This window comes from Juglans microcarpa x Juglans regia, chromosome 1D (genome assembly GCF_004785595.1).
Source record: "Juglans microcarpa x Juglans regia isolate MS1-56 chromosome 1D, Jm3101_v1.0, whole genome shotgun sequence".
NCBI classification, from domain to species: domain Eukaryota; kingdom Viridiplantae; phylum Streptophyta; class Magnoliopsida; order Fagales; family Juglandaceae; genus Juglans; species Juglans microcarpa x Juglans regia.
In genome coordinates, this window is record NC_054594.1 from 23,602,057 (window position 1) to 23,615,536 (window position 13,480).

The window sequence follows — 13,480 nt, forward strand, 5'->3', positions numbered from 1 at the left end:
TATGCATAAGCTTAAGCGAATATTATGCTTTAGATTCAGTAGATTTTAATTTACAAACTGATCTGATTTGGTGCTTAGCTTCTGATCTAGTAGGGAAGTTTGCCTTGAGGTCAAGTTTAAGAGTAGTTGAGGTAAATCTTTACACGTAAGCTTTAATCAGAATGTTTTGGTTTAAATGGAATGAACTATTGATGAACATGGTTACTTTAAGTCAATTTAGTATATGAGACAGAACGAGTAAGACAATAAATTGTTGATTCATGATATATATATAACTTAATTGGTAGTTACATTTATGCTTAGTTATTGTTTTTATTTTTCCCTTTGTAACGTTGAACCAAGTATGAGTCTTCCTGGATGACTGCTCATCTTTGTGTTCGAAATCTTGGGACTTGAATGCGAGAAATGAAGAGGATGGATGCATCGTAGAGCAGTTCAACTGGATGCACTCTCCCACTTTTGATGGTCGTGGCGACCCAACCTTGGCTGAGGAGTGGATCCAGGACATTGAGGAGATACTTCGTGTCTTGAATTGTACTGACGAATATAAAGTATTGTACCCCACCTTCAAGCTGATAGGTGAGGCTAAAAGATGATGGATATCATAGAGAACCATCAGGGAAGCTGATGGTAGGGGAGTTGTTAGTTGGCCCTACTTCAAGCAGCTTTTCTTTGATCGTTTCTTTCCAAGACCGGTCATAGACACTAGGGCTAGTGGGTTTGCTAACTTAGTGCAGGGGATTATGATAGTACAACAATATGCGACTAGATTTGTTGAACTGTTGTGCTTTGCCTCATACCTGATCCGTGATGAGGAAAGAAGAGTCAAAAGTTTGAGGAGGAACTAAATAACTAGATATATGAACGAGTGGTGGCCCTTCAGATTCAGAATTTCTTTGAGTTAGTACATAAGGCCATAATTCTTGAGCGAAGTCTCAAGAGAAGTGCTGAATTTCAGGAGCAGAGAATGAGGTTGACGCCATTGAGGTTTTCCTTGAGTGAGAACCAAGAACCATGGAAACAAAGGAAAGTAAAGAACAACTTGGGCCAGAGGCAGGTTCAGGATAATCAAAGAAATAAACCCTACAAGTCATGCAATATAGTACACTTAAGGAAATGCAGAATAGAAACTGGACGATGTTTTCAATGTGGTAATCAAAGCCACCTCGTCAAAGATTGTCCAAGGGAATTAGATGGGAGTATGAATCCCAACCCACCTCAGAGGACTAATTTAGTGGCACGAGGCAAGAATCAACACAATATAGTGTTGGCCCGAGTTCAACATGATATAGGTACTCTACTCCTTTCTCCTTGAAGGCAATTGTTTTAGTTAGGTTGGGGTTTACCATCCTTTTATTTTAATACATTTTTGCTAAGTTTTATGGCTTAGAATATTGAGGATTGGATTGCAGACGTTGTGCATGTTTTTTTTAAAAAAATGAAGTGTTAATAGGTTTTTAACTCCATTGTTGAGATTTATATTTTAGACTTAATCTAGATCCCAAAATTTATGAAGAAGGAAACTATGTGCATGAATGGGTATACCAAGAGGATTATGAGATATTTAAAGCACCAAGTGAAATATTGGAAAGTTAGAATTTTGGAATATTAGATTTGACGTAAGTATCAAGGATTAAAATAGGCATGGATTATAAAGGGTGAGTATTGTAGACTTTGCTTTAGGGGGAGTATGTAACGCCCAAGCCTAGCACAAAGCTCGCGTTCAATTTGTTTTATTGGGTTAATATGTATTAAAAGTTCAAATTAGATTTAACTAGTAATTTTGGGAATAGGCTACGAGCCCAACTTATTATGACCGAATATGGATTTTTATTGGGCTTGACAATTAGGTTAAATTCTGTTAATACTTTATGAACCAAGTGAAATTTATATATTTGCTATTTGGCCAGAGAAATTTATAGAACGAGTTAGGCTAGTTGGACTTTGAGTCAAGGCCCATTAATATAAGATACTTGACAGATGGAAATACGAACAAGCCAAAGAGACTATTTGGACTGCTTTAACTTGTCAAAACCATTTTTGTCAAGTTCATACACCGCTTGATGTGGCCCAAATATTTCGAAATGGACCCAAAACCCTCAAGTTAAAGCTGAAAGCACTACCTTAGACACGGGCATGACCGATGCACGTTGATATCTCTCTTATCGACACCTCCGTTGCGCAGTTGTCGACCACCCCTCATCACAGATCTTCCTCTCTCATCCCCGAAGTCACGCCGAAGCTCTCTCTCTCTCTCTCTCTCTCTCGGATCTCATTAGATCCTGGTATTGACACCGCGCACGGCCCACAGGAGCTTAGCCCTGCCACACCCACAACCACCCAACAACGCTGCACAACCCTCATCCTCGGCCATGGCTAGCCCCACGAAATAGCCTATAATGGACCCAAACTGACATATTCGAGAGAGTCACTCTCCAGAAATTGTGGAGTGAAGAGAAGAATGGAAGTCGAGAGAGAAGAGGGAGTTCTGTAGAATGAATCAACTTCAGTTGAGGACTTTCCCTCCAAATTTCTTTATTTATACTTAATGTTTTAACAAAATGCAGTGTTTTACAATCATCTATTAACACTTTAGTAAGTAAAACGACCTCGTTACATTTAATAAGAAGAAAAAGATATTAAACAACAACGTTCCATTAAGAGATGACCCACTAATTCTGTAACAACACGACATCGTTCCAAGCTTTCCTCTCTTCGTGTATAACTTCCAACAACCACCTTTCCCTTTCCGTCTTCAAGCACAACACAACAGCCTGAACAACACAGCACCTTGCCCACTGCAATCTTCCCACTCCAGCACGACAACCCTTCCACTTCAGCACCTTCTCAACCCATAACATACCCTCCCCCTTTAAAGCACCTTGCCCACAAGATGAGGAAACTGCTACCGAAGCTTCCAATAAGGTTCCCATGTGGAATGTTCCACTCTAGCACCTTCCCATTGAATCAAAACTTCCATCGCAACCCTGTTGTCCTTCTTGACAATCCTATGTTCCAAAATCTTCTCAGGTTGAGGCCTTAGCTCCCCTTGCAAATCAATTGGGGGTAAGGTAGATAGAGGTGTGATGACTTGCATAATTTAATATATTTTATCACTTCTTAACTTTAAACTTTAGTCTAATTTTATTTATTTTTCTTGATTTTAGGCTTCATTGTTCTCATTTAAATTTATTTCAAATTTGAAGAAAAAAGGAGATCCAAATTTTAGAAGCCCAGTCTAGGACTCAAGAGTGAAAAACCAAGGTGAAAGTTCAAGATTCCTCCTGACTGCCACAAATTGCTGCCTATAGGGTTGGAGTTTAAGATAAACTCAATCCCCCACTGAAAATTCCCAATCAGGCTTGTGCTTGTCATAATAATACTTCATTCTATCTTGAGCAATAGATAAATTGGACTTGAGTGTAACCAGAATCCATTCTTGAGTCTGCAATAATTGATTCAATGACTGATTTGAAGTGAGACTAGGAATGTAGGCTTGAAGCCTAATTGGAGGAACCCCATAAACATCTTCAAATGGAATTAGATTTGTGAAAGTTTGGAATGTGGAGTTATACCACCATTCAGCCAATGAAAGCCAATCCACCCATAACTTTGGTTTGTCACTAGAAAAAGATCTTAGAAAGTGTTCAAGACACTTATTGACAACATTTGTTTGTCCATCACTTTGAGGGTGATGGGCTGAAGAATAGAAAAGATTAACTCCCTGCAATCTAAAAGTTCTCTCCAAATCGAACTAGTAAATGCTGAGCCACGATGAGAAACAATGGTTTTAGGTAAACCATGCACCTAAAACCATTGTTGAAGAACAGTGAGGCCACTTGAGCAGCTGTAAATGGATGTTTCAAGGGCATAAAATGGACATACTTTGACAACCTGTCCACTATAACCATTATAACAGAATACCCCTTGGAAATAAGCAAACCCTCAACAAAATCCATTGAGAGGTCAGTCCATATTTGCGCAGGAATAGGTAAGGGTTGTAAAAACCCAGCTGGAAAGAAATTTTGAATCTTATTCCTTTGGCAGGTTTCACATTCACGAATAAACTTCTTGACATCATTCTTGAGACCAGGCCAATAAAAATCCACCCTAGCTCTGTGTAAACACTTGTGGAAATCAGAATGACCAGTAGTAGGGCTAGAGTGTAAGTAATTCAAAATCTATTGCTTCAAGGATAGAGAATTAGACACATAAATTATGTCCTTCTTAAACAAAATGACATGCCTTAGTTTAAATGAAGTGTTAGAAGTGGGGTCAACCTGTAATGCAGAAATCAATTTCTACACATCCTGATCTGCATCATAGGCTAACTTCAATTCTGTGAGCCATGTTGGTGTAGGAAATGATAAGGCTGCCAATTCTCCAAGTTCATCAAACTTGATCTTTGAGAGATAATGCATCAACCACCTTGTTCTCCACACCCTTCTTATACTCAATTGTAAACTCATAGCCAAGGAGTTTAGAAAGCCAACTCTGCTGTGTAATAGTGCCAATCTTTTGCTCAAACAAATATTTAAGGCTATGGTGGTTAGTTTTGACCACAAATACATTTCCTAAAAGATATGACCTCCATTTCTTAACAGCTAGCAAATCTTTCTCATAAGTGGAAAGAGCTAAATTTTTACCCTTCAAAGCCTAACTTAGGAAGGCTAAGGGCCTTTGGTCTTTCATCAAGACTACTCCTACACCAGTTGCACAAGCCTCACATTCAATGACAAAGGCTTTGGTGAAATCAGGCAACGCAAGAACATGAGGGCTTGTGACAACAACTTTCAAGTCATTAAAAGACTTAGTAGCAGAATCTATCCAAACAAAAGCATCTTTTTTTAACAAAGATGTCAAAGGGGTAGCAGTCTTACCATAGCCCCTAATGAATTTTTTATAGTAACCTGTCAAGCCTTAAAAACCCCTTAATGACTTCAGGTTTTTAGGTATTGGCCAAGTAACCATAGACTCCAACTTTTTAGGATCTACCGTCACTCATTTTGAAATCAAATGCCCCAAATTCTCTATTTCTTTGCATGCAAATTTACACTTCGACTGCTTAACATAGAGTTGATGATATTGTAATGTTTGCAACACAGTAGAGAGATGAGCTAAATGAGATGGCATGTCCTTGCTGTTGACTAGTACTTGATCAAAAAAGACAATGACAAACTATCTAACGAATGGTTTGAAAACTTTATTCATGGGGCCTTGAAATGTTGAAGGGGCATTAGTGGGCCAAAGGGCATGGCAAGGAACTCATAATGCTCGTCATGAGTTCTGAATGCAGTCTTATAAACATCCTCATCTCTCATACGTATTTGATGATATCCTGCCCTAAGATCCAATTTAGAAAAAATTGTAGAACCTAAAAGTTCATCCAAGAGCTCATCCACAACAGGGATGGGGTATTTATATTTAAAAGTGGCTTCATTTAAGGTTCTATAATCAATGCACATTCTCCATGTGCCAGAAGACTTCCTGACTAGCAAAACAGGAGAGGAGAAAGGTGATTTACTAGGCCTAATAACGCTAGAATTTAAGAGCTCTTTAACAATTTTCTCAATTTTTGTTTTCTGATAAAATGGATATTTATAGGGCCTAACACTGATAGGAGAAGTTTCCTGCTTCAAATTAATCTTGTGATCATGGGACCTATTGGGTGGTAACCCAGTAGGTTCATTAAAAACATCATTGTATTGCTGTAAAAGCTGATGCACTTGTTCATCTTGCAGAGATGAAGGCTCAATGGAATTACAAGCATCCAACTGTAGAAAGAATCCCTTGCTACCACAACCAAAGGTCTTAAAAGACTCATCATCATCAATAAGATCTGACTGAGATGTTGTCAAACCTTTTAAAGAGACCGTCTCACCAGGACACTGAAATTGCATTTGCATATTCACAAAGTCTTAGAGAATAGGACTCAATATAGATAACCAATGTATGCCAAGAACTACATCACACCCTCTCAAAGGAGGAGTGAAAAAATCAACTGTAAAGGGTATACCTTGAATCAAGAAAGGCACAACTATACATTTTCCAGTACTATTAATGAGCTAACCATTAGCCACTTTAACACGAATACTCTGGCTCAATTGCACATGCAATTTACATTGAGCAGCCACTGCAATATCCAAAAAATTATGTTTACTACCAGTGTCAATCAAAATCACCAACTTTTTCTTGCCAATATAAGCAATAAGTCTCATCGTCTTAGGTCCTCCACCTTTTACCATAGACTGTAATGAGATAGAAGCTATCTTAGCTTCAACTACCATAGGCTCAACAACCACTTCACCACTAACATCAGTATCCACTTCACAACTAGAATCACCAAATTCCATACCTTCCAATAGAAATAGCTTTGGCCTTGTACACTTATGACCTGGTTGCCATTTGTCATCACATAAATAACAAAGGCCTTTTTTACGCCTTTCCACCATTTGAGGCTCAGAAACCTTATGATAAGGAAGCTTAGCTAAAGGTGGAACTCTTGGTGCTCCTAAAATGGAAGGAGATTATCCAAACTTCAATAGACTTGACTCTAGACTAAACTTACTCGAATCAATAAGTGAATTTTTCCAAGGCTTCCGAATGCTCACAACATATTTTCTTGAATTTTGGCTAAGCCAAATGCATCATTCAAAGATGAAGGATTCATCATCTCACAGCAACCTAATCTCTTCACAAAAGCCACTTTAAACTACTCAATTTATTCTTCTCAGATAGGCCTTTAAATGAATTTGGAAAGAATCTCAAATTGAGCTCTATACTCATTAACTGTACTAACCAGCTTGAGGCGAGTAATTGACTCCATTGGATCATTGATGGAGTAGAACCAAATCGAATCTAAACAAATTTGATGAAATCCTTCCAAGAGTGAAAAGTGCCTGCTTCACTGGCATCCTAGAACCAAACCAAGGCTTCTTCATCCATATGAAAGGAAGCAATGAAAATACGTTGACCAGGAGGGACCTAGTGATACAAAAAATATTGATTCGCATGATAAATCCATGGTGATGGATTACCGCCATGAAATCGAGGAAACTCGAGCTTAATTCCGTTGACAAAGCCTTTGTCTACAAGTTCTCTGTGATGCACTTCTCTCATGCCTTCCTCCATATCTTCATTTATGTGCAGCAATTGTGGATCTTGATAATTTTGATGAATTAAACCAAGATCATCAGAATCATGACAAGAAATCCTTGAGATTTGTTGTAAAACCTCCTGGAACTTCTTATCTTGTGCTTCTCTTTCCAATTTCGTAGCCTCTTGCTGCTTCAACAATAAACCAATCGCATCTTCAATTTATTTTTGTTGCTGATCTTGTTGTTGTCATAAGTGATTCATTGAATCAACTATTTGAGCATATGAACGTGTTCCTTCTGCCATGGTTGATACCAACTGTAATGGACCCAAACTGACGTATTCGAGAGTCACTCTCCAAAAATTGTGGAATGAAGAGAAGAATGGAAGTCGAGAGAGAAGAGGGAATTATGCCGAATGAATCAACTTCAGTTGATGACTTTCCCTCCAACTTTCTTTATTTATACTGAATGTTTTAACAAAACACAATGTTTTACAATCATCTATTAACACTTCAATAAGTAAAACGACCTCGTTATATTTAATAAAAAGAAATAGATATTAAATGACAACGTTCCATTAAGAGATGACCCATTAATTCTGTAACAACACGACATCATTCCAAGCTTTCGTCTTCGTGTATAACTGCCAGCAACCACCTTTCCCTTTCCATCTTCAAGCGCAGCACAACAGCCTCAACAGCACAGCACCTTGCCCACTGCAATCTTCCCACTCCAACACAGAAACCCTTCCACTCCAGAACCTTCTCAACCCATAACACAATCCCTATTTTTGCCCCTCCACCGAAGCACTCCTTCTCGACTTCTCTCGACCCGCATTGCCACGGTCCACCTTAGACTGCCATGGAGCCCTACCCAACCATAAACCACCGCTTATGGTACCAACCCACGAAGCCCACTACCACAAACCACCAGCCTCATGCCCAAACTCGAGAGCCACCACCGCTCAGCTCCACCTTAGATCCTTGAAGCCGCTGCTCAGCCCCTTACCTTGCGGTATAAATTCCATCCCTATGTCTTAAGATATATTATGTTCTGGTAGTTAGTATGAATGTTGGTGTTGGGTTATATTATTGGTAGATTTGATGTGTATAATGGTTGTGTTGGTTGTGGTAAGCTGAAAAGGAGCGGGATGTGGTTTGTAATGTGATTGTGTGTTGCGAAGTGATGGGGTTAAATGTGGAGTGTGCTTGGGTTGTGATGCGACTGTGTGTAGTGTGAAGTGCTGTGACGCTGTGAATTGTGTGAAGTGCTGGGATTTTGTGTGTGGTTGTGTTGTGGTGTTGGACTTTATGCATCAAGGGAGGCCATGGTTGAGGTTATGAAGTTGTGTGGTTGTGTTTGTGAATGCGTGGTGTAGGTGTATAATTGATATGGGCGGAACTAGATATATTGATTGTGTTGGTTGTAGTTTTGTGGAGTCATGATTTGTAACTCATAAAGAGTTGTAAATGTGTTCTGTAGATGTATATATGGTATAGGCAGATTTCATGTATTGGGTTGGATTGCAAGGGAGTGGATGGTATGTATTTGGATAGAGTATATAGTTTGAGTGTATGGATGATGATTGTTGATCTTAATTGGATTATATGTTGATCTTAGGTGATAAAGGGGTGTGACACATGTATGATGGGTGGATTGCATATGTATGTTTGATGGGTTGTATGGGTATGCTTGGTTGACTTGTGCTATGCATTTAGATTTAAGGAAATGAATTGGGACTTAGGATTGGTGTTGGATTGGATCATGTACGGGGGAAGGGTATTATTTAAAGACTGATATTGTGACTGCGATTGGGTCGTATGGTGAAGTGAGGTTAAGCTGTAAGCTCATGAATAATGGTTGGAGATTAAAGTAAAGCATGTAAGCTCATTTTGTTAATTAGAAAATGAAGTTGGGATTTCTAGATTACAGTCTAGGCCTAAGATGTATGGTAAGGTTTATACCTCAAGGATTAGATGATGATATGTGTAAGAGAAATGAATGGATATTCGGAATACCTAGAGGTGTAAGTTTGTACTAATAGGGATATCATGAAGGAGCATGCGTTTTAAATGGTTAAATGATGATTAATTGGACGATGACTAGTCTAAGTGGAGGAAGTCTAAGTAAAGAACCAATTGGAGGTTAAAGCCATGAGGGAGAGAATGGATTAAGAGTTAGAGAAAGTTTTCTTATGCAAGTTTTATGCCTAGCGTTGTTTAAATGAAAAGGAAGTGACGTGAGGTTGTGAATGCATGTAGGTTGTCATGTGTCATGCACATGAACGGACTGGATGAAATGTGCATAGCATGGAGTCTAGGTAAGTATTACGTTCATGCTCCTTTAGAGTTTTCTAAAAGTATGAAAATGAAAATGAACACTTTATGAAATGCTTTCATGAAAAATCTTCTTTTATGAAATGAAAAGAAAGAAATGTTTTCTTAAAATGAAAATATTTTATGGATCTATGCTAAGGTATTAAGGTTTAAGTATATGTATGTACTGACTCTCTTTGGCATCCCCTTTTTACACACCCCAAAGAATAGTTGTATGCATGTGATTAGATGTTATACGTAGTATGTATAGTATGTTATTTCATGAAATGAATGAGGAGGTTTTATGCTTTATGTTACGAAAATATGTTTTACGAAATAAACTGACGAAAAGGAAAGGAATGAATGAAAGGAAATGAAAGAGCTGGAAAGAAATGAATGTTTTAGTGTATGAAACTACGTAACGGCCATGACTGATGAATGAATAATGGTACCAAAGGACTAGGCATATCGCAATGCCGGCTAAGTAGTACTGGTAGTGCACCCAGTACTGCCCCTTGACTGAGGGATTCCTAACCCGCAGCCACAGACATAATCAGGTCCAAAAAACTCCTAATCCCAACACACGGGGCGTAACAATGTGTATCGGTCAAAGGAAAGTGATAAGAATAATTGTATGCTTAAAAGGTCTTAGTTTTATGAAGGAAAGTAAAAGGTGAGAATGTTTTGAGGAAAGAAAACCATTTTTAAAAGAAAAAGTCCACCTTGTAATGTTTAAAGAAAATAAAACGATTTATATAAAGTACGTATATTAGTGAGAATGCATGAATGAAACTTATGTCTTATATTTTTACAAGTATAAATTGATGCTTATTGAGCATTCGACTCATTTTGTTTTCATGAGTACCCCATCTAGGAATGAAATGAGGACGAAATGTCAGGACAAACGAGACCCAAGGAAAAGGTGATGGAAACCTAGGCATTTTGTATAGCACATGAAATCATATTTTGTAAAAAAACTTATATTTTAGTTTAATGATTTTTGCTGCAAAACTCTCTCCTAGATTTATAAATGCAAGTTTTAAATTTTAACTGTAGAATCTTTTATATCCTGGAAAGGGAAGGAAAAAATTTTAAAAAAGTCAGTAATTCTCATCTCGTTTTTTCTAAAAATCATTTTCTAAAATCCTACCACAATGATGGACGTTACAATTTGAGACCTATATGAAAAATCTCACCTTTTAATAGTAGGCATTACTATTTTTTAAAAAGAGTACATGAGATTATACACCTTAAAATTATATCTAACATTAGTCAAAATTTATTTTATTTTATTTTTTAAGTTCTGAACTTTTGTATAGTTCGTTTGAAAATTTGAGAAAACAGAGTGAAAAGATAAAAATATGGTTCGTTGGCCCATGACCCGAAATATGTTAATTTCAAATACATATATCATGACCTACGAGATGTTGAAGTTTCAACCTATACTAGTTGCACACCGACACTGGAAGTGTATAAATAATATAAAATACTTGATCAAAAATAATATTTTTTTGAAATTTCTAAAACATCTAAAATATGTGTACCACATTCATTTTATACCTTCCATCGCAAAATAAAAATAATAACTTTTATTATAATAAAATAAAATTTGAGAAACCCATCTTAGTAAACTCATTCTTTTTGGGCAATATCAATATTATCATATAATGAAATCAGTCACATCTATATAATCTTTCACAGGTTAATTTTTCTATTTAAAAGATTTGCATTTTGAAAACTTAATGACTTCTAGTTTTAAATAAAAATTAGTAACTTAATTAATAAAAATTATTTATCTAATTAGATCTTTTACTGTTTCAATAAACTCAACTTATAAGTTAGAGCCTTGAATACGAAAGGAAAATTAACTAATTATTTCTTCTTGATGGGAGTTTCAAATCGGAAATTTGGTCAACTGGGAAATGAGTCTCATACTAATGTGAGTAAAGAACCGGATTAAAAACATCCATAATTTTAATAAGATGGTTTAGTTGTGTTTACATTCATCGTGGTAGGTTGTAATAAGAAAATATATATGGGAAGGGGAATTGGCCAAGTTGGTCAGGTAGATTTTGACTTGATCAAAGCGATTTAAACTAGTTAATTAACTAATTCCCATTTTAATATATAGATGATTCTGCTACAATTATATTATACACATCACTTGCAATTATGATAATTTGTATTAGCGAACTATCATAATTGGTTAGGTAGAGTTCTTTTATTATTATTATTGTTGTTGTTGTTGTTGTTAAGTCTTGTTTTGCACACCTTTGGACTCAACTCCGATAACTCAGGTATTTCGAAATGGGCCTACAAAAGATGGAGAATGGTGCAACTACAAGAGAGAGGCTTTTGGGCTGGGAAACCTCTGATGTGAAAGTTAGTAAGTATTCTTGAAAGTTTATAAATAAGTAAAAGAGTCTATGGATTAGAGAGCCTCCTTCGTACCTGAAGCTGGCTACTTTTACCGTGGGTTGGGGGGTGTAGATCGTCTTTGTCTCCACAAAGTTCATGCCTTCCCTTCTGTTTACGTTGTCAAAGTTCTTTAATGCGGCGTGGCTCTGTAACGGTACCATAAATGTAGCATGTAGCTCGGTAGTCGCGTCATTAATGCGGCATGGTTTCCTAGCTTTCCGTCTATACCTTGTGAGCCATTGATGGTCTGATGTTGACGGATCGAGAATCGTCTGCATTTCCCGCCACGCTATCTATAGGTTTTTGTTCTCTGAATGTGGCCACAGGTTGTTAGGCCGACCTATCTTGTTGACTACTCGCTCCCTTTTCTGGTAGAGCTTTTGCCCCCTAGGGTGGCTTAGTTGCCTTTGAGCTAGGTATCGGGTCGAGGCCCAATGGGCATTATGAAGTAAGGGAAAAATCCCATTACAAGTCCGAGGGGATTCTTTCTTTATTCCTTAACCCTTTGCATTGCAAGTCCACCTGGCCTTCTTTGCTACAAGACAAACAACGGTTTGCCTCACACCCATGTGGCTATATGTGGTTGGTTACGTTTCCACATTGAATAGCGTCCCTTTGGTTTCTGTGTTGTGACTAGGTGTTACACAACCATTTATTATGCACATCGCATGAACAAATATACTCTGTTGGAGTTGCGACAATTGAGGGATTCTGGTACATTGAGGGACATGTGGTGCTACATTGAGTTATGGCGCCTTGGGAGTTCAAACGTCAACCCCGCCTATATAAGGACCCTTCCTCTCTGTTGGGAAATCCATTATACTCATTCTACCTTTCATTGTACTTCATGTGCTCCTTCCCCACTATTTGAGTTCTTCATTCCTATGCTTTCCTTCATTTCTCTCCGGAAACTTCCTTTTCCTTCTATCTCTCATCGCTCCAAAGGAAATCTTCACGCCCTGCTAGAAGGGTTGGGTCCTCTGGTGGTGCCCAGGCCATTGCTGGCCACGGTTGTTCCACCCTGGATTATTTCACCGAGTTTTCATAGGGATCGGTGGTGACCCCCGTCGAACTGGAGGAGTTCAATGTGACTTACAGGGTCCCTTCAAAGGTGGAGTTCGTGGTGCCCTCCCTAGCCGAAGGAGCAGTGGATTTCGTGATGGCACCAAAGTAGTTGTGCCTGCTCAGTGCAAGAAGTCTTGGCTTCTTTGAGTTGGCGCCTGCTCAGCTTCCTCCCCTTGCGTGGAGGACTCTTATTTCGTGTTGTGTCATCTGGCACAGCGCGTTGGAGGAGGCCGGGTCAGATTTCCTAGATATTACAACCGTGAGTATTTCATTACTCATAATGTTGTGCGGAAGGGCCGGCACCTCTACAGTTTCCAGTTGGTTCATGAACTGGTCCGGGTGGAGGCGTAGCATACTGTCGTGAAGGGATACAACCGCAAATTCGTCTTCTTGTCAGGCGATGGATGGGAGTTCTCGGTCGGGTAGACCCACTCAAGTGTCGGTTTCACGTGCATGCTATATGGGGTACCTTAGACGGGGACACAAATCACCACCCTAAACCGACCTCGGAGGAGGAATTAAGGGTTAGGGTTGTTCAGGCCTGGGTGAAGGCGCATCCAGATGATATTTCTTCAGAGACTCTAT